Below are 19,771 nucleotides of genomic sequence, written 5' to 3' on the forward strand. Positions count from 1 at the left end.
TCTAGTATCTTAAGACTAAGATGCTTATTATAATATGTGTGTGCTTTTCCTGGTACATATAAAGAAGGAAGGGAGATAATTAAAGGGGAGATTAGAGACATATGAAATATAAGAGGTGAAGACAGTAATAAGAAGCTGAAAGCTATGGCAGCACCCAGGTGGCCTTGACTGATCTCAAAAATGAAGCAGGATTGAAGCTGGACTGTGAAGTTGAAAAAAAAAGGCAGTGGCAAATCATTTATCATTGCCACAAAAATTCAGTGATATTTATTTATTTATTTATGAATGAATGAATGAATGAAATTAATTGGCTGCCCATCAAATCACTTATCACTTGCCACAAAATTCAGTGTTATTTATTTATTTATTTGTGAATGAATGAATGAATGAATGAATGAATGAATGAATGAATGAAATTTATTGGCTGCCCATCTGGTTTACAGAGACTTTTGGCAGCTCTGTTTCCAGACGTTTGACTGAAAAGACACATTACCTTTAATGGTTGTGCACAAAAATGGGGTTTAGGTTTGTGAGACAGAAAGTTTTGCATTAGTGACATGATCAACACACATCCTCTGATCAAAACCTTAGTTCGTTGGAACCACAAAAATGTTGCCAGATCCTCCTGTTTTAAAAAATGGTGGCTGAACACTGCAGAGTCAGTGAGAATAGTGGATGGTTGCCATGAGATCAGAGACAGAGCAATTTGGAGAAGGAGCGGGGGAGGGGCTCCACTGTTTTTTTGTGGGGGAGACATACTTAATTCTCATATTAGATCTGTGCCCATTTATTGCTGCATTGTCACTATTATGCATTGACTTATTGCCCAATCTTTCTGGAAGGCGGTGGGGAATTTCTGATGGAAGATTGTTTTGGAAAAGGGGCTAGTAAGCCTTTAGGTAAACCTAGACAGCATATTAAAAAGCAGAGACGCCATCTTGCTGACAAAAGTCAAAGCTATGGTTTTCCCAGTAGTAATGTATGACTGTGAGAACTGGACCATAAGGAAGGCTGAGCACCCAAGAATTGATGCTCTTGAATTGTGGTCCTGAAGAAGATTCTCGAGAGTTCCTTGGACTACAAGGAGATCAGACCAGTCAATCCTAAGGAAATTTCCCCCTCATTGTTCTTTGGAAGGGCAGATGCTGGAGCTGAAGGCTTCTGCCACCTAACGAGAAAAGAGAAGACTCACTGGAAGAGACCCTGATGTTGGGAAGGATTGAAGGCAAAAGGAGATAAGGAATGGAGGAGGATGAGATGGTTGGATTGTCTTGTTGACGCAATTCACATAAAATTGGGCAAACTCCTGGAGACAGTGGAGGACAGGTGGGCCTGGTGTCCCGTGGCCCGTAGGATCATGAAGAGTCAGACATGACTTAGTGAATTAACAACCACAAAGCCTGTAGGTGACATTAGTAGGAGTTGCAAGACAGCAGTGTTGTCAAAACAAATATAGGGGCACATATGGGTCTGCTGTTGAGCTGGCTCCTGTGTCGGCCCCATTAAAACACCTTGATTAACCTTTTAATGATTGGCTCTTTTTAATATCATTAAGAGAGCCAGTTTCGTGCAATGGTTAAGGTTCCATCTTAGAAACCAGAAGGCTGTGAGTACTAATTCCACTTTAGGCCTAAAAGCCAATTAAATAACATTGGGTCAATAACCAGAACTGTGAGTTCTAATCCCGTTTTAGGCATGAAAACTGGCTGGTTGACTCTCTCTCAGCCCAACCCAATTTACAAGGTGGTTGTTGTGGGGAATAATAGGAGGAAGAAGAATTAGGAATGTGAAGGGGAAACAAATTCAGATGTAGGGACAGGAATTCAGACGAAGGAAAAAGAATTCAGACCTGAGTCGATAGAGAGCTTTGAACCAGCCAGGCAGCCTCATCTCCAGAAAAAGAACTCCCCCGAGCACTGCCCGCTGAACTTTTATTCACCTCCAATCTTACAAAAAGTTACATCAGTCTCATACCAAATAGGATACATAGAAATAATTGGATACTCAGGTGCTTATGAGATCACACAAAAACAAGATAGCATAAGATGCATGTGAAGTCTTTATCATAGCGTTTCCCAAACCTCCCACATGCCAGGCCCCCCTCCCAGCCAGAAGAGTGTGCTCTCACTGAAGCTACAGAGAGGCCCAACTAGGAAAGAATGGAAAGGCTGAAAGGTGAAAAGCCAAATTCTTGGGAGACCAAATTCTGGCCGTTCCCACAGGAATGTTCACCTCCTTTTTTTACTTATAATTACTTATAATTACTTTATAATTACTTATAAAGTGATAAAGTGCAATTTAAAAAAATCAAATAAATCAAGGCTTGTGAAAATGAACTGTTACTTTACAGAATGAGCTATAAAACATTGTTTCCTTAGAGCACGGGTGTCAAACCCGTCACGTCACGTGACGTGTCACGACATCTCGTGACTTTTTTTCCATTGCTGGAGCTGGGGTGGGCGCGGCCTCTGTATGATGCAACCGGCCTGTGGGCGGGCAGTTTGACACCCCTGCCTTAGAGGAACTGTAGCTGACAATAAACAATGAAGCAATGTTCTTCTAGTCCTCTCCAAAAGTGAACTATTCTTAGGTATCAATCTGGTCTTCTTTATCTGGTGTTTTTCCTCCCACAGTATTGTAGTTTGAGAAAGTTCTGACTTAGATCCCTTCATCTGAGTGGTGATGATTAAGGGCTTTGCAGTAAACAATGGATTTTGCCATGTGTTCTCGTTGAAAGCATGCAAGAAGCATACAAATGTCCTCTGTAATGTCCAGAAAGTGAATTTGCATGACAAGTTGGGAATTAATGCTAAAGTGGAAGTTACTGAAACCAAAATCATTTGCTGGGGCATTCTTCCACTAAATCAGGTAATAAAATTAGTGGCAAAGAAAATTTGGAGAGTGGAGATTTCAAATCGTTCCTGAAGATGTTACTGTGTTGTAGAGAATGATCACCAAAAGTCAAGCTCCATTGAAGGAGGGTTTACAACCATTTGTTAGTCTTTAAAGTGCCACAAAACTCTCCATTTCTCAATGAAGAGAACCATCATGCTTAAAATTTCTAACTGGAATCTAGAGGAAGTATTTATTTATTTTTCTGTATTTTTCCCCAGCCATTTCTTCAAATATCATAGGGCAACTAGTGTGATATGAAAATTTTCCTCTATGTAATCCCCCTCACAATAATCTGAGATACAATAACCGATCTAGGGGCTCCAGATCCCTATGTGCTTTGTTTGCAGCTTATTGGTGCTTGATCCCATTCCTGATTTCTGGCAGAAAAATGAAAATTTGTTGCATTGGCTACGATTGCTCAATTCTTGAGGGGGGAGGAAAGATATAAAATAATATTCATAAATACTATTGAAATATTTCCATTAATTGGCCTTTTCTAAAGATCGACTCTAGCTGAATTTCTACTGTTTGCAGTAGTGACCAAAATTGTGGAAACCTTTTGGGAAAAGTGCATTTTTGAGATTTGATGGCTAATAACACCACTTTTTTGGGAGTAGTACCATAAAATTATATATTAATGGAAAGATAATTTAATCAAGAATGTAATGCAACATAGTTTGTTCAATTATCTGTACTGTACTCTATGAAAAGTTATAGCCAAATAACCAGAAAAAGGAAACACAACTTGCTTAGGTTGATATCAGGTAGCTTTCCTTCATCTGATTGTAGCCAATGAGCATGAGTGTTTAGAGAGCCAATCAGTTGTCATCTTGTTTTGGCAATGAGCCAATCGGATCACAGTAGGACTCAGTTATTGATGTCATGTATTGAAGCTGAGAGGAGGACATTTGTCCGTGTGTTATGTGATCGCTATCAAGCGGGTTGGGGTTTTTTTGTATGCTTTCATTTAGTGAGCTTGTAAAACGTAATAAAATTAAAGTAATGGTGCAAAGAGTTGACTGGTTGCCCAGAAAGAGATATAAAATAGTATTATTAAGTGAACAAGGCTACAGTTATAAAGAAATTAGAAGAAAAATTGGTGGAAACTTAACCAAAGGTGGCATCTCTACTGTACACTTTTCCCAAAAGGTTTCCACAATTTTGGCCACTACTGTAGTTTCCTAGTGCACGTGTTGTTTACTCATCTTTCCAAGAATTGAATGTCGAAGAGTCACTCATGAGTCAATTTGCTATGGAGAAAAACAGGCTTGGTCACCACCCCAACTTATTTTAGCTAGATATTTAAAAAAAACAAAACCCAGTGTAGTTCCTCTAGGAAGGAAGTACAATCTAGAACCATTAACCGGAAATTCTAGGTTTTGAGGGAAGTAGGGATTAAAAATGCTTCCTTGGAATCATTGCTTAATAGGTAGGTGCAGGTGATTTTTGTTGCTGAAGCAAAATTTAACAAGTGGTGACTATAGGAATTAAGGGCACATGGCAGACAAAATTAATTTCATCCATTTAATATTTATTTCCCTTCCTTTGACTTCAAGAAGAGGCGGTTGCTATGCAACTGAATGAACATTGCATTTTCTCTCTCCCTCAAAAAAAGTGGGTTAAGTAAAAAATAGTGTGCCCCACCTCTCTAGCAGATGAAAACAAGGCAATGCAGTACAATGGTAATAACCCCCTGCGATGTCTTGCTATGTGATTTGAGTGCCCTCTTAAGGTGAATAAAAGAAGTGCAGAAAATCTGGAATATGATTCGGAGCAGCCACATCCACCAATTCTTTTCATAGAACGTATAACAACAGAGTTGTAAGGGACCTTGGAGATCTTCTAGTCCAAACGTGCTCGAGCAGGAGACCCTGTACCATTTCAGTCAAATGGCTGTCCAATCTCTTCTTAAAAACCTCCAGTGATGAAGAACCCACAACCTTTGAAGGCAAGCTGGTTTTTGATTGTTCTCACTGTCAGGAAATTTGTCCTTAGTTCCAGATTGCTTCTCTCCTTGATTAGTTTCCACCCACTGTTTCTTGTCCTGCCTTCAGGTGCTTTGGAGACTAGGTTGTCTCCCCTCTTCTTTGTGACAGCCCCTCAAATATTGAAACACTGCTGTCGTGTCTATTGTGGGTTCTCGACCGCATGGCAATACGTCAGACAAAGGGTTCAGCATGGCAGCTCTTTATTGGTGGAAGTACTCAACGGACAATAGGGGTTACCTGTGCCCCTTATATACCTGGCCAGGTGCGCTCGTGGCCAATCCCTTTATCTGGTTTTCCCGCCGAGCGCTAGTCAGCCAATCCTGTCACAGTACAGCGCCACCTGATGGTGTCAGTGAGCCGCTGCTTGTGTTCATTCATCCCCATACATAACAGTGTCGCCCCTAGACTTTCTTTTCACTAGGCTAGACATACCCAATTCCTGCAATCATTCTTCCAGTCCATATTCTATGACTCAGATATGAAAAGAATTTGGGACCAGAAATTAAAGGCATGGAAGAATAGCAAACAAATCTCTTTCCCCACTGATCTAAAACTTAGGTGAGATGTGGACGGTTTGTATCTGCAGAAGTGTCCCTGATGCTCTTGGGAACTACAGCGCACAAATGTCCTGTCCTGTATGACAAACACATTTGGATGGACACATCTGTATTTACAAAGTATAGATATCCAGTAGGGCCAAAGTTGTGGAAACCTTTTGGGAAAAGTGTACAGTAGAAATGCCACCTTTGGTTAAGTTTCCACCAATTTTTCTTCTAATTTCTTTATAAGCCTTATTCACTTAATAATGCTATTGTACATCGCTTTCTGGGCAACCAGTCAACTCTTTGCACCATTACTTTAATTTTATTACATTTTACAAGCTCACTAAATGAAAGAACACAAAAAACCCCAACCCACTTGATAGTGATCACATAACACACCGACAAATGTCCTCCTCTCAGCTTCAATACATGACATCAATAACTGAGTCCTACTGTGATCCGATTGGCTCATTGCCAAAACACCTGATTGGCTCTCTAAACACTCATGCTCATTGGCTACAATCAGATGAAGGAAAGCTACCTGATATCAACCTAAGCAAGTTGTGTTTCCTTTTTCTGGTTATTTGGCTATAACTTTTCATAGAGTACAGTACAGATAATTGAACAAACTATGTTGCATTACATTCTTGATTAAATTATCTCTCCATTGATATATAATTTTATGGTAAAGGTAAAGGTTCCACCGCACATGCGTGCCAGTCGTTTCCGACTCTAGGGCCCGGTGCTCATCTCCGTTTCAAAGCCGAAGAGCCAGCGCTTGTCTGAGGACGTCTCCGTGGTCACGTGGCCGGCATGACTAGATGCCAAAGGCGCACGGAACGCTGTTACCTTCCCACCGTAGTGGTCCCTATTTTTCTACTTGCATTTTTACGTGCTTTCTGCTAGGTTGGCAGAAGCTGGGACGAGTAACAGGCGCTCACTCTGTTACGCGGCACTCGGGATTCGACCTGCCAAACTGCCGACCTTCTGATCGACAAGCTCAGCGTCCTAACCCACTGAGCCACCGCGTCCCTAATTTTATAGTACTACTGCAAAAAAAAAGTGGTGTTATTAGCCATCAAACCTCAAAAATGCACTTTTTCCAAAAGGTTTCCACAATTTTGGCCACTACTGTATAGCTGAGGGAGATACAACGGAAGCAAGTTAAGGGCCTGTCTTCGTTCAGTTCCTGTGGTGGATTTGTCTCCACTGTTCCTCCTTTTGGCTGGAAATCCTTTTGGAGATGGCCACACAGAAAGTAAGGACGTGTCCAGAATTGGCTCTGTGATTTAGATTTAAGTCAGAATTTAATCATTGCTGTTTGGCCAAATATTAAAAATAAAAATATGGTCTGTTAAGGAATTTGTTGTGCAGAGGTCTCCTTGTGCTACCAAAGAGTTGCACAGACAAGGAAGGGCACTGAGAGCAGTAAAAGTCACACAAGAATACACTGAGTTATAAAAACAAAAAAGTAGTTTACTTTAAGGTGGTGTAAGAACAAAAATGCACAGTCAAAAATACACAGTCCAGGTCATAAACAATAGCAACAGTCCAAGGAGTAATCCAAACTACAAAGTCTTCTTACCGGTCCAGAGGTCAATACACAGTTCAGGTTACAACAGTAGTAAACCAACAGCAAAGCAAAAACAGTAATAGTAGAGATCAGTGAATTCAGAGAGAGAGAGAAGCTACGTTCCTAGCTTCCTCTTATGGCCATGAGAACACTTACACACCCATTGGCCAATTAACAACTTAAAGACATAGCATTATGGTTAATATATTTTCAACCCAACATTGTAGGCTAACACCATATGCCTAACATTCTCCCCTTTGGGTAGAATAATATATAACTCTTACAATCTTATGCACATTCTTTCACAATTAGCATTGTGTTTCACAGCACTTTGTACCTTCGTAAAATGATCTGCAATATTTACATCAGATGAACAATACTCTAGCTGTATTAATTTGTCCTTGACACATTGTCTGACATTTAAATAACGAAGATCAGTATGTTTAGATCTTGTTCTTACTGCAGCATTATTAGCCATCTTTATCGCAGCTTGATTGTCCTCATATACAATAAATGGATCATTTACATTTAAACCCATATCTAACAATAATTGTTTGTACACTAGTAGTTCTGTACATAACACTGATAGACATGAAAATACAGCCTCCATTGTAGATAAGCTTATGTGCTTTTGTCTAATGGACTTCCATCCAATCAAAGAATCACCCAACATTATAGCCAACCCTGAAGTAGATTTACGAGTGCTTGTATCAGAGGCAAAACTCGCATCTGCATATGCAGTAAGGATTAACTCACGATTTGGCTCTAGATATAACGAGTAGTGAATAGTCTGTTTCAAATACCTTAATACTCGTTTAGCTGATTGCCAGTGTCTAACAGTTGGATTATTGTTGTACCTAGCCAATTGATTTACACAGTAAGAAATATCAGGTCTAGTCCAATTACTAAGATACATAAGACTTCCTATCAAAGATTGGTACATAGCCTTATCAAATACAGGACTCTCAACATTAGTGTCCTTAAAATCCATAGCCATTGGAGTTTTTGCTGGTTTACACATTTCCATATTGTATCTCTTTAATAACTGAGATATTTTACTGGCTTGCGACACCTTAAAACCCCTATTCGTTTTCACAATATCTAACCCCAAATAGTGGCTTATTTCCCCAAGATTTCTAATTGTGAATTTATTTTGCAATCTTGAAATGATAGTTTGTGCTTCTAACTCAGTTTTTGTTATTATTGCAATATCATCTGTGAATAACAAAAGAAAAGATAATGCTCCGTTTTGTTCTCTTCTAAACAAACAAGGATCAGCATTACTGGCTACAAAACCTAATGCACTTAACTCATTAACTAAACATTTGTTCCACTCATAGCCTGATTGTTTCAATCCATAGAGGCTTTTCTTTAATTCCCAACAATCATGGTCTCTATCACTGGTCAATCCTGGTGGTATTCTTAAATAAATAGTATGTTGCAATGGAGCATGTAAATATGCAGTTTCAACATCTACATGGTTAACCATATATTGGTTTTTAGCCGCCCACACTAAAGCTGCTCTTAAAGTAGTTGCCCTCAGACTGGGTGCAAACACCTCGTCATAATCCTCAGTAGTTTGGGCAAAACCTTGTGCAACCAAACGTGCCTTATGGGTTATAGTTCCATCTACTCCTTTCTTTAACTTATATATCCATTTACAACCTATAGCTTGCTCACCAGGTGGCAGTTTTGCTTTCTCATAGACCTTAAGATCCTGCAAAGACTTCAACTCCCTGTTCATTGCAGCTTTCCATGATGCCTGTTCCTTTTCAGGATACATCCTGATCTCATCATAGTTAGAAGGTACTGAACTAACTTGACATATTACACTTGCTTCATAGTGATCAGGTGGACGTCTGATGCGCGTTGAACGCCAAGGAATTACAGGGTTTTGAATTTCTGACTCCTTTCCTTCCTCTGACTCTGATTCATCTTTTATCTCCCCTATCTCCTCTTCATCTTTTATATTTACAGGAGATGTATTATCATTACTAGTTACGTTATCAGAGGAGTCCTCAAACACTAGAGGATCAGTATTAACAGTTACTTGATCTAACCTATCCCAACCAACGTGCTCAAGGAATTTTGCACTAGAACTGTTATATACATTAGTTGTGCCCTGTTCCCAGAAACGATAGGATCTGTGGTTAGCTTCGTAACCTACGAAGTATAATTGCCTAGCCCTATGTTGGCCTTTACTCCTGAGTTGTGCAGGAATGTGGACCCAAGCTGGGGTGCCAAACGTGTGCAGGTAATCAAGGTTTGGTCTTCTACCATGCCATATAGTATATGGTATTTTACCAGTAGAAGTATTTACAACTATATTCAGAACATGGTTTGCACATTTTGCTGCCTCCCCCCACAGTCTATCTGTTAAGCCTGAATCTTGTAACATGGTTCTCATCATGGCTTGTAACATTTGCCCACGTCTCTCAACAAATGCATTATGTTGAGGCCTATAAGGGGCTGAACGTTTATGCTCAATGCCAGCTGATTGTAGCATATCAACAAAGCGCTTGTTTGTAAATTCAGTGCCATTATCAGTAATTATGCACTGAACCTTTCTCTTTGTTTTTCTCTCCACGAACTTCAGCCAGTTTGCAAATTGTTGGAAAGTGTCTGCCTTTGACTTAAGCAGATAACAAAATCCATATCGAGAGTAATGGTCCAATATACTTAAAATATAACATGATCCTCCTAAACTTGGTTTCATGGGTCCAATTAAATCTGCAAACACAACTTCCAAAGGTACAGTTGTTTTGAAGCCGTTTAACCTGTTTGCAGGAGTTGCCTTACTCTTTTCCTGATTACAGGCATTGCAATTCAAATACTTACTACATGGCTTCAGTTTAATTCCTTTTACTAACTCAACTGTTTTACGTAGTGAGTTAAAGTTTACATGCCCTAACCGCCTATGCAATAAATGTATACACTCGTCATGTGGCTTCTTGTTCTCACATATCGAATTAGCTTTAACTGTACTAACCTGGTTACTTGTGAGAACAAATAAACCATTTTTCAAATTAGCAGTTACACAGGTTCCATTCCTCTCAATAGTGCATTGCTCCCCTCTGAATGTTACCACAAACCCAACTTTAACCAATTCCCTTACAGATAACAGGTTGAATCTTAGCTTAGGTATATATAACATAGGTAACTGTTCATCAATGCATGGACAATAGGAATTACCTTCACCAGAGGCCTTCATCCTCCAACCGTTGGCTAGTGAAACATATTGGTTGCTGTTTTTCATATTAATAAACCTCTTTTTCTCTTTAGTAATGCATTGTGAAGCCCCACTATCAACAACCCACAATTCATTGTTTCTGGATGTTGGTTCACCAGAAATAGCCAAACCAATGCTCTTCTTAGCCTTCCCACTGCTATTTACATTCTGTTTTTTACCCTTTCTACAGAATTTGGCTATATGCCCTCTAGCCCCACAAGAATAACATTTCTTGACATTGTAAGCAGTAGTGAATGGCTGCTCCTTTTGTGGTTGTGTCTCTCTCAGCTGGTCTCTGTCATGCCTCCCTCTGGACTCTTCCAGCAGTCTCCCAGTAATGTTAGTCAATGTCAGTTCCTCTCTGGTCAGGACTTCCAAAGAAGAAACATACCCATCATAACTCTCATCCAAAGATGACAGAATAATGTAGACCTGATGCAACTCTGAAAAAATCAGCTCCTTTTCATGAAGCTCTTGAAAAGTTGCCTTCATGTAATTTAAATGGGTCAGCATATCTCCATTCTTCTGCAGACGAGCCCTAAACAGCTTACGTGTAAGGTGTATATGTGCACCCACACTGTCTCGAACATAAAGCCTTCGCAAAATGCCCCAACACCTAGCAGCAGACTCCTCACCACGAATATGGACAAGCTGCTGGTCATTCAGTGTTAGTCCAATAATGCAAAGTGCTTTCTCATTGTTTCGTTTAAAGTCGTCTATCTTCTTTACATCCTCTTCAGTAGTATCTGGTGGGTTATTTACAACAGTCCATAGTCCTTCCTTGCGCAAAAGCAAGCAGCATTTCATGGACCAGGAAACATAGTTTGTCCCATCCAACCGGGTTATCCAGGAGATGCCTGACAACAGTTCTTGTGCCATTTTACACCAAATAGCTAACACAAACTCAGCTAGGAATACTGTGTGTACTAACTCTCAGTACAGGCCTGGGCCCATAACCAGTGTTAAGGAATTTGTTGTGCAGAGGTCTCCTTGTGCTACCAAAGAGTTGCACAGACAAGGAAGGGCACTGAGAGCAGTAAAAGTCACACAAGAATACACTGAGTTATAAAAACAAAAAAGTAGTTTACTTTAAGGTGGTGTAAGAACAAAAATGCACAGTCAAAAATACACAGTCCAGGTCATAAACAATAGCAACAGTCCAAGGAGTAATCCAAACTACAAAGTCTTCTTACCGGTCCAGAGGTCAATACACAGTTCAGGTTACAACAGTAGTAAACCAACAGCAAAGCAAAAACAGTAATAGTAGAGATCAGTGAATTCAGAGAGAGAGAGAAGCTACGTTCCTAGCTTCCTCTTATGGCCATGAGAACACTTACACACCCATTGGCCAATTAACAACTTAAAGACATAGCATTATGGTTAATATATTTTCAACCCAACATTGTAGGCTAACACCATATGCCTAACATGGTCTTTAGTGATTGGTGTTGGTATCAGTGGGTTATTGCCAAAGTTGAAAATCTGAACTGTGGAGATGTCTGAAAGAATCAGGACACACAAAAGGATTAATGTGGTTACACAACACATAATTAAACTTTGGAATTTGCTACCACGGGATCTGGGGCTGGCAACCAACCTGACTGGCTTCAAAAAAAGGTTAGATCAGTTCACAGAAGTCATGGGGATCAATGGCTATTAGTCTTGATGGCAGGATGGCTGCCTGTGAGGACCATCTACTGAGAGAAGAAGGTGGGTCTCCTTGTGCAGTCCGCTGCCTTCTTCTGTGAGAACAAACTGCTGCACTGCATGGCCCAGGAATCTGTTCCAGCAAAGCATTGCTAATGCTCTTAAGAGATGGTCTTGTAGAAAAGGAATTTGTTAGGTAAATACCAGTTTACCCCTGAAAGAAAGGAAGGGTTGAGAAAGAAGTTCAAGATTGCTCTGCCTTGATTCTGTTCTGTACCAGCCTGCTACCGGCCCTGCAGAAAAGGCAGGGACAACCCCTTTACAAACGGCAAGAGGCTGGAATTAAGCCTGCCAAATTTATTAACATAAAACAGAGCAAAACAAGACACGAACCATGAAACAGGAGCTATGAAACAGGAACTATTCAAGCGGTTGCCTTCAGCAAACCAGCCCTCCCACGCATTCCCCTTTTATACAGTTCAGGGCGTGGCTTCTCTCTGCCTCCTTCCGAGGTGCCCCATTGCCTTCCTCTGTTTACTCCTGATTGACTGCCTCCTGCGTCGGGCGTCCTTGAACAGGGCCAGCTGTGGGTCATCTTCATCCACGCTGTCAGGCTCACACAGCTGGGTCTCTGTCGTGACCAGGTGGGAGGGGCCTGGCTGAGGGCTCTCATCAGCAAGCTCTCCAACCCCCTCAGCAAGCTCTTCAACACCCCCCTCCTCCTCTGAGTCGTCCAACCCAACTGCCGAACCCACAGGCTGACCCTGAATCACAACAGATTCTCTTTGGTATACTAGTGGGGAAGACAGAATCTCTGACAGGCTTTCAAGTTTCTGTTATTATTCCCTTAATAAAAAGAAACTCCAGAGATTCTTAAGGTGTCTGTTTCCTAATCTGATTTACCTTGAAGAACTGATACTAACTCATACTATTCAGGTACCATATAGCTAATCTTAAATACCATACTTTTTAAAATCAGCCTGATTTTATTTTCTATATAAATCAAGGCAGTTTCAGTAAGTTCCCTGTGATAACTATTTTCAGTATAAGATAGGTGGCTATGTAAATGTTTTAAAGAAGCATTTAAACACTTGATCAAAGGATGAAGGAAATCTTTGAGGGAAATTGTTTTTAATGAAAAGATGTGGATTATTTCTTTACTGTTTAACAGCAAAGACCCATATATGGATATTATTTAATGGTTTCTTTACACTCCTGGTGACATTTGTATCTGAATTTAATAGTACATTTGGCATGTTAAATGTTTAAAACTTAATTCTAAGAGTTTCTGTTGTTTCTTTAGTGAAAGAAATAGGCTATCGGCATGGCATCTGGTAAAAGTAACAGTGATGTCATGTGTGATCGCATACAGGTACCGTGTTCCCCTGAAAATAAGAAATGTGTTCTCAAATTACATGTCTGCTTTGGGCTCAGATTTCCTTTATCTGACCATTGTCTTGGCTGCAACCCTTCCTCACTGCCCTTCTCTATCCACTCTCAACGGCCATTTTCTTCTACTCAGGAGAAACAGATGAGAAATGGGCAGTGGACCTCAGAATGGTCCTCTGTGAGCATCCAAACCCTTAAAACAAGGAACTGATAGTATTTACTTGCATCTGATTTAGACAGACATGATTTTCTGGATTATTGTGAAATCAAGAGCATGGTGAAGTATCTTACTCTTCGCACATGCATTCTTTATATGAATGGATCTGTCTCCCACTCATCCCCTTCAAAATAATTATCTGTTGCGTTTGTATGTGTGTGTGTGTGCGCGCGCATTAGCACGCGCGCACGTGTGTGCATTTCTTCCTCTAGATTAGGACAGTACTTGCGTTTTCCTAAATTCTGAAGGATGAAATAAAGCCACTGATGACAACATAATTAAAGAGAACTTCCATATTCTGCATCAGTTTACTTTTGATTATAAGATTTCAATCAATCAGAATGGAGCTGGAAGGGACCTTAGAGGTCTTCTAGTCCAACCTCCTGCTGACCTAGACCATTTCACACAAGTGGCTGTCCAGTTTTTTTCTTAAAAACCTCCAGTGATGAAGTACCCACAAATTCTGAAGGCAAACTGTTCCACTGCTTAATTCTCCTCACTCTTAGGAAGTTTCTCCTTAATTCCAGGATGCTTCTCTCCTTGATTAGTTTCCATCCATTGCTTCTTGTCTTGCCTTCTGGTGCTTTGGGAAATGAATTGACCCCCTTCTCTTTGTGGCAGCCCCTCAACTACTCAATATTGCTATCATTGTCACCCCTAGTTCTTTTCTCTAGACTGGCCATACCCAATTCCTACAACCGTTCTTCATATGTTTTTTTGTCTCCAAGCCCTTATTCATCTTAGTTGCTCTTCTCTGGTCTTTTTCCAAAGTCTCAACATCATTTTTGTAATGTGGTGACCAAAATTGGGTGCCCGTATTCCAGGTGTGGTCTTCCTAAGTCTTTATAAAGCAATACTAATACTTCATGTGATTTTGATTCTATACCTGTTTGTACAACCAAGGATTGTATTAGCTTTTTTGGCTGCTGTTACACAATTTTCAGAATAGCTAAAATATAAAATTTGCCCATCGTTGTTGAAAGGGAGAATGTTGGGCTATGTAAAGCAGTATTTGAATAGTTCTTTGTATTGTGTGATGGGATGGTGTAATTGTAAGAAGTCCTCCAATGGGCTTTACAAATGACAAATGTAGGTTAATCCTTAACTAGAGCGAGGTTATGCTTTGGCCAGCAGAGGGAGGCTTTGAGAAATACGTTTTTTTTTAAGGAAAGAGCCGTAAGTGGCTGAAATAGGTCATCAGGCCTTTGTGCAGCTTCTGTTGCATGCCAGAAACACACATCCTTTGGCTGAGCACACAAGGTGTAGAAAGCTACCTAACACCCTCCCCCCACCCCAATTTCCTCTCCTTATTCCTCTACCTATATTGTACAGCAGCTTAATCTTTTGGGGTTGGAAGTGATACACCCTTTGAAGGCATACTGGATTGGGATTAAAATGGGAATGAACTAATAAAAGGCTAGAAAATGCAAAGAGAAATTGTGGTGTACTGCACTGAGTCCCAGGTTAATTTGGTAGGAACCTGGACTAAAGGCAGCAGCATCCCTTTGCAAGAATTGCTGCCAGAAGCCAGTGCAGTGAGTCTCCTCTCCCTCCAGCTATTTGTGGCCTTCGACGTCTGTTATTCCTCCTCACCATTAGCCATGTTGTCCAGAATGGAAAAGTGCTCCAACCACAGAGGGATGGAGAGCACCATTTAAAATAATGATGATGATGATGATGTTGGAAGGGACCTTGGAGGTCATCTAGTCCAACTCCCTGCTCAGGCAGGAAACCCTATACCATTTCAGGCAAATGGCTGTCCAGTCTCTTCTTAAAAACTTCCAGTGTTGGAGCATTCACAGCTTCTGGAGGCAGGTTGTTCCACTGATTAATTGTACTAACTGTCAGGAAGTTTCTCCTTAGTTCTAGGTTGCTTCTCTCCTTGACTAGTTTCCATCCGTTGCTTCTTGTCCTGCCTTCAGGTGCTTTGGAGAACAGCTTGACTCCCTCTTCTTTGTGGCAACCCCTCATCCTTCTCTTCATTTAACTAGACCAGCGGTAGGCAACCTTGGCTCTTTTATGACTTGTGGACTTCAACTCCCATGGCTCAGGAACTCTGGGAGTTGAAGTCCACGAGTCATAAAAGAGCCAAGGTTGCCTACCCCTGAACTAGACATAACCAATTCCAGCAACCATTCCTTATATGTTTTAGCCTCCAGTCCCCTAATCAACTTTGTTGCTCTTCCCTGTACTCTTTCTAAAAGAGTCTCAACATCTTTTTTAACATTGTGGTGACCAAAACTGGATGCAGTGTTCCAAGTGTGGCCTTACCAAGGCATTGTAAAGTGGTATTAATACTTCACGTGATCTTGATTCTATCCGTTAATGCAGCCTAACACTGTGTTGGCTTTTTTGGCAGCTGTAGCGCACTGCTGGCTCATATTTAAGTGATTGTCCACTAGGACTCCAAGATCAATATGTGAAAGCTTCCCACAGGGCATCAGTGTTGTTATTTATAACTGTATTCAGCAATTAGTAGCAAAGAATCAAGGATAAGGCTGAGGACTAAATTGGATGACTAAATCAATTTAATGCAGTTGCCAAAGAAGCTCTAAAAACAATGATCAGCTATTGCAGAATCTAGGAATAAAGCCATATTTAGACCAGAGTTCAAATTGTATGCCCTTTTTCTCCTGCCCTTGGTTGGTTTCTCACTCTGAGTTATGAAAGGGGTGTGCAATGTGTTTTGATAATGGTCCAATTGGGTCTTGGAGTCTTTACTTTCAGCTGAGCTGGCGTCAGCTTGCTCCAAAGGGAGGCTGGGTGAAGTTAATCCATAATCTTCTTCCTTTAGCAAATTGTTTTTACTTTCAGCCAGCTGCTTCATTTGGGCTTCAGAGCTATATTTTGCTTAATGACAGTGTGATTCACTTAACAAGTGCTTAACAACTTCGCAAAAAAGGCCATAAAATTGGGTGTAACTCACTTAACAACTACTTTACTTAGCAACCGAAATTATGATCCCAGTTTGGTTGTAAGTCAAGAATTACCTGTACTTCAAGCAAGGCTGAGTCGACCTTTCAGGGGCTAAATGAGGGATAGTCTGTCTTAATAAATGGAGCCACATAATATGATTTGGACCCTGTCCACTCATCCTGTGCTATTAGCCTTCTAGAACTCAGATATAGCAGGGGAGCAGTGTAATTAGAATTAGGTACCACCAACCTTGAGTTGAGATGAATCATATTTTCTTCTGTGACACAGCCCCATTCCTCCACAATATTTTGATAGATTGACAGATTGTGACTTCTACGCAGGCTTAGAGGCAATTATTCCCTCTCAATAAGAATTGTGAACATATTGCAAGAATGTATTGCCAAATTGATCCAGTGTTTAAGGTGCTGGCTTAGGAACTAGGAGACCGTAAATTCTAGTCCTTGGACATGAAAGCTGCCTGGATGACTTTGAAACTATCACCAGGACACTGTGAATTCTAGTGCCACCTTAGGCGTGAAAGCCAAATAGGTGACTTTGGGCCGATCATCAGGAGAATGTGAGTTGCAGTATCATCTTAGGCATGAAAGCTGACTGGGTGACTTTGAGCCTATCACCAGGACACTGTGAATTCTAGTGCCGCCCTAGGCGTGAAAGCCAAATAGGTGACTTTGGGCCGATCATCAGGAGAATGTAAGTTGTAGTATCATCTTAGGCATGAAAGCTGGCTGGGTGACTTTGAGCCTATCACCAGGACACTGTGAATTCTAGTGCTGCTCTAGGCATGAAAGCCAAATAGGTGACTTTGGGCCGATCATCAGGAGAATGTGAGTTGTAGTATCATCTTAGGCATGAAAGCTGGCTGGGTGATTTTGAGCCTATCACCAGGACACTGTGAATTCTAGTGCCACCCTAGGCGTGAAAGCCAAATAGGTGACTTTGGGCCAATCATCAGGAGAATGTGAATTCTAGTCCCGCCTTAGGCTGAGTGGGTTTGGGCCAGTCACTCTCTCAGCCCAACCCATCTCACAGGGCTGTTGCAGGGAAAATAGGGGGAGGAAGGAGCATAAGGTATGTCCACTGCTATAATAATAAAGGCAGGGTAAAAATCTAATAAATTAGAAAAACAACATACGGCTAGTGAAACAGCTACAAATCCTGATTTGCTGGTGGTGTTCCACTGCTCACAGAAAGTCTTGAATGTTTCAGAACAACTGGATAAAAATAAAAATACTGCCCAAAATTTAAGAGAGAATTTTTATAAAATGTTTTATAGGTGGCACTTAGATCCTAAGAAATTGGCATCTATGTATTCAAATTATCAGCCTAAATGCTGGAGGTGTGGTTGTGAGGATGCGAAGTATTTTCATATATGGTGGACTTGTAAAACGGTTAAAGCCTTTTGGATTAAAATTTGGTGGAATATGCAAAAGATATTTAAGAAAAGGATAAAGTTTTCTCTGCAATTGTTTTTATTGGGTATTATTACAGATACTACTGTTATAGATATTAAGTTGATGTTGCATCTAATTACGGCGGCAAGACTTTTAGTTGCACAATATTGGAAGAAGGAGGAATTGCCGACTATAGAAGAGTGGACTTTGAAAGTTTCCAACTTGGCAGAAATGGCAAAGATTTCAGCATATTTGAAAGACCAATCGCAACAGAGATATATTGTAGAATGGAGAAGATGGATTGAATATATTCAGAGTAAATATGGGACTAAAAAGTTTCATTTAGCATTTGAATAAGTAGTGGATTTTTATTAGTTATTTGTTACCTTATTAATATTATGACTATGGAGAGTTAAACTCCGATAGAACTTAATGTTTTTTTTGTTGTTAGCATATTTTAGCTTATGTTTGTATTACTATACCCTGTATTCAGCTCTGGGAAGTCGGGGAGGGGGGAGGGTGGGGGAGGGTTGGGGAGAGGGGAGGGGGAGGAGGGAGTTTATTGTATTTAAAAATGTATTGTAAAACTTTTTAATAAAAAAAAATACCCAAGCCTTAACTTTAACTAGCTAAGCAGGGAGCAGCCCAAGGAATTTATCATGTCTCCCTTGCTCCAATCTACCAACTACCATACTGCAGAAGGAAGAAGAAAAAAAACTCCATCACTTCCAATACTTTTATTTATATAATACATACACACGCACACGCACACACAAGTACTGTACACGCCTAACGTTTCCCTTCCCCCTCGCACTGTACATTTCCCCTCTGTATTTCTCTTAATACAGTATTTCTCTCTGGACAACAGCCAGCCGTAGTCCTCCCACCCCACCCCACCCCAGTCCCTGCTTGCACACAGTCCCTGGCCTAACGGTGTCCTGGAGCTTCCACCTTGTGCCACAGGAAGTTTAATTTAATTTAATTTAATTTATTATCATTTCTATACCGCCCTTCTCCCGAAGGACTCAGGGCGGTGTACAGGGCAAGAATAAAACACAGAAATTTACAAAAATTAAAAAATAATTAAATGCATGCCCGATTAAAATACAATTGATACATAATAAAAACCCCAATAAAAATGATAAAAACCCCACCAATCCCCCCTCAGGCCAGGCCGGCTTGCTCGAACAAGTATGTTTTCAGATCGCGGCGAAAGGAGCGCAGATCGGGCGCCGTCCGGAGCTCAACCGGTAACTGGTTCCATAGCTCCGGGGCGCCCACAGAGAAGGATCTCCCCCTGGGGGCCACCAGACGGCATTCTCTGACCGGTGGCACCCTGAGGAGGCCCTCTCTGTGGGAACGCACAGGGCGCAGGGAGCTTGATGCCGGCAGCAGATGTTCCCTGAGGTACTCCGGCCCCATGCCATGGAGGGCTTTGAACGCCATTACTAGCACCTTGAATCTCACCCGGAAGACAACTGGCAACCAATGCAGCTCACGGAGCAGAGGTGTCACGTGGGAGTATCGGGAAACTCCCAACACAACTCTCGCGGCTGCATTCTGTACCAGTTGGAGCCTCCGGGTGGTCCTCAAGGGAAGCCCCATGTAGAGGGCGTTGCAGTAGTCTAGACGAGAGGTCACGAGCGCGTGAGTGACCGTGCATAAATCATCCCGGCTTAGATAGGGCCGCAACTGGCGCACCAGGCGAACCTGGGCGAAAGCCCCCCTAGTCACGGCCACCATGTGATCTTCCAAGGTAAGCCGCGAATCTAGGAGGACTCCCAAGTTGCGAGCCCTATCTACGGGGGGTAATAATTCACCCCCCATAGAAAGAGATGGAATATCCGAATAGACCCGGGATGAAGGTATGCAAAGCCACTCGGTCTTGTCGGGGTTGAGTTGAAGTCTGTTCCTCCCCATCCAGACCCGAACCGCCTCCAGGCAACGGGACATCACGTTGAGG

Source organism: Vipera berus, assembly GCF_964194415.1.
Source record: "Vipera berus genome assembly, chromosome: W".
NCBI lineage: Eukaryota > Metazoa > Chordata > Lepidosauria > Squamata > Viperidae > Vipera > Vipera berus.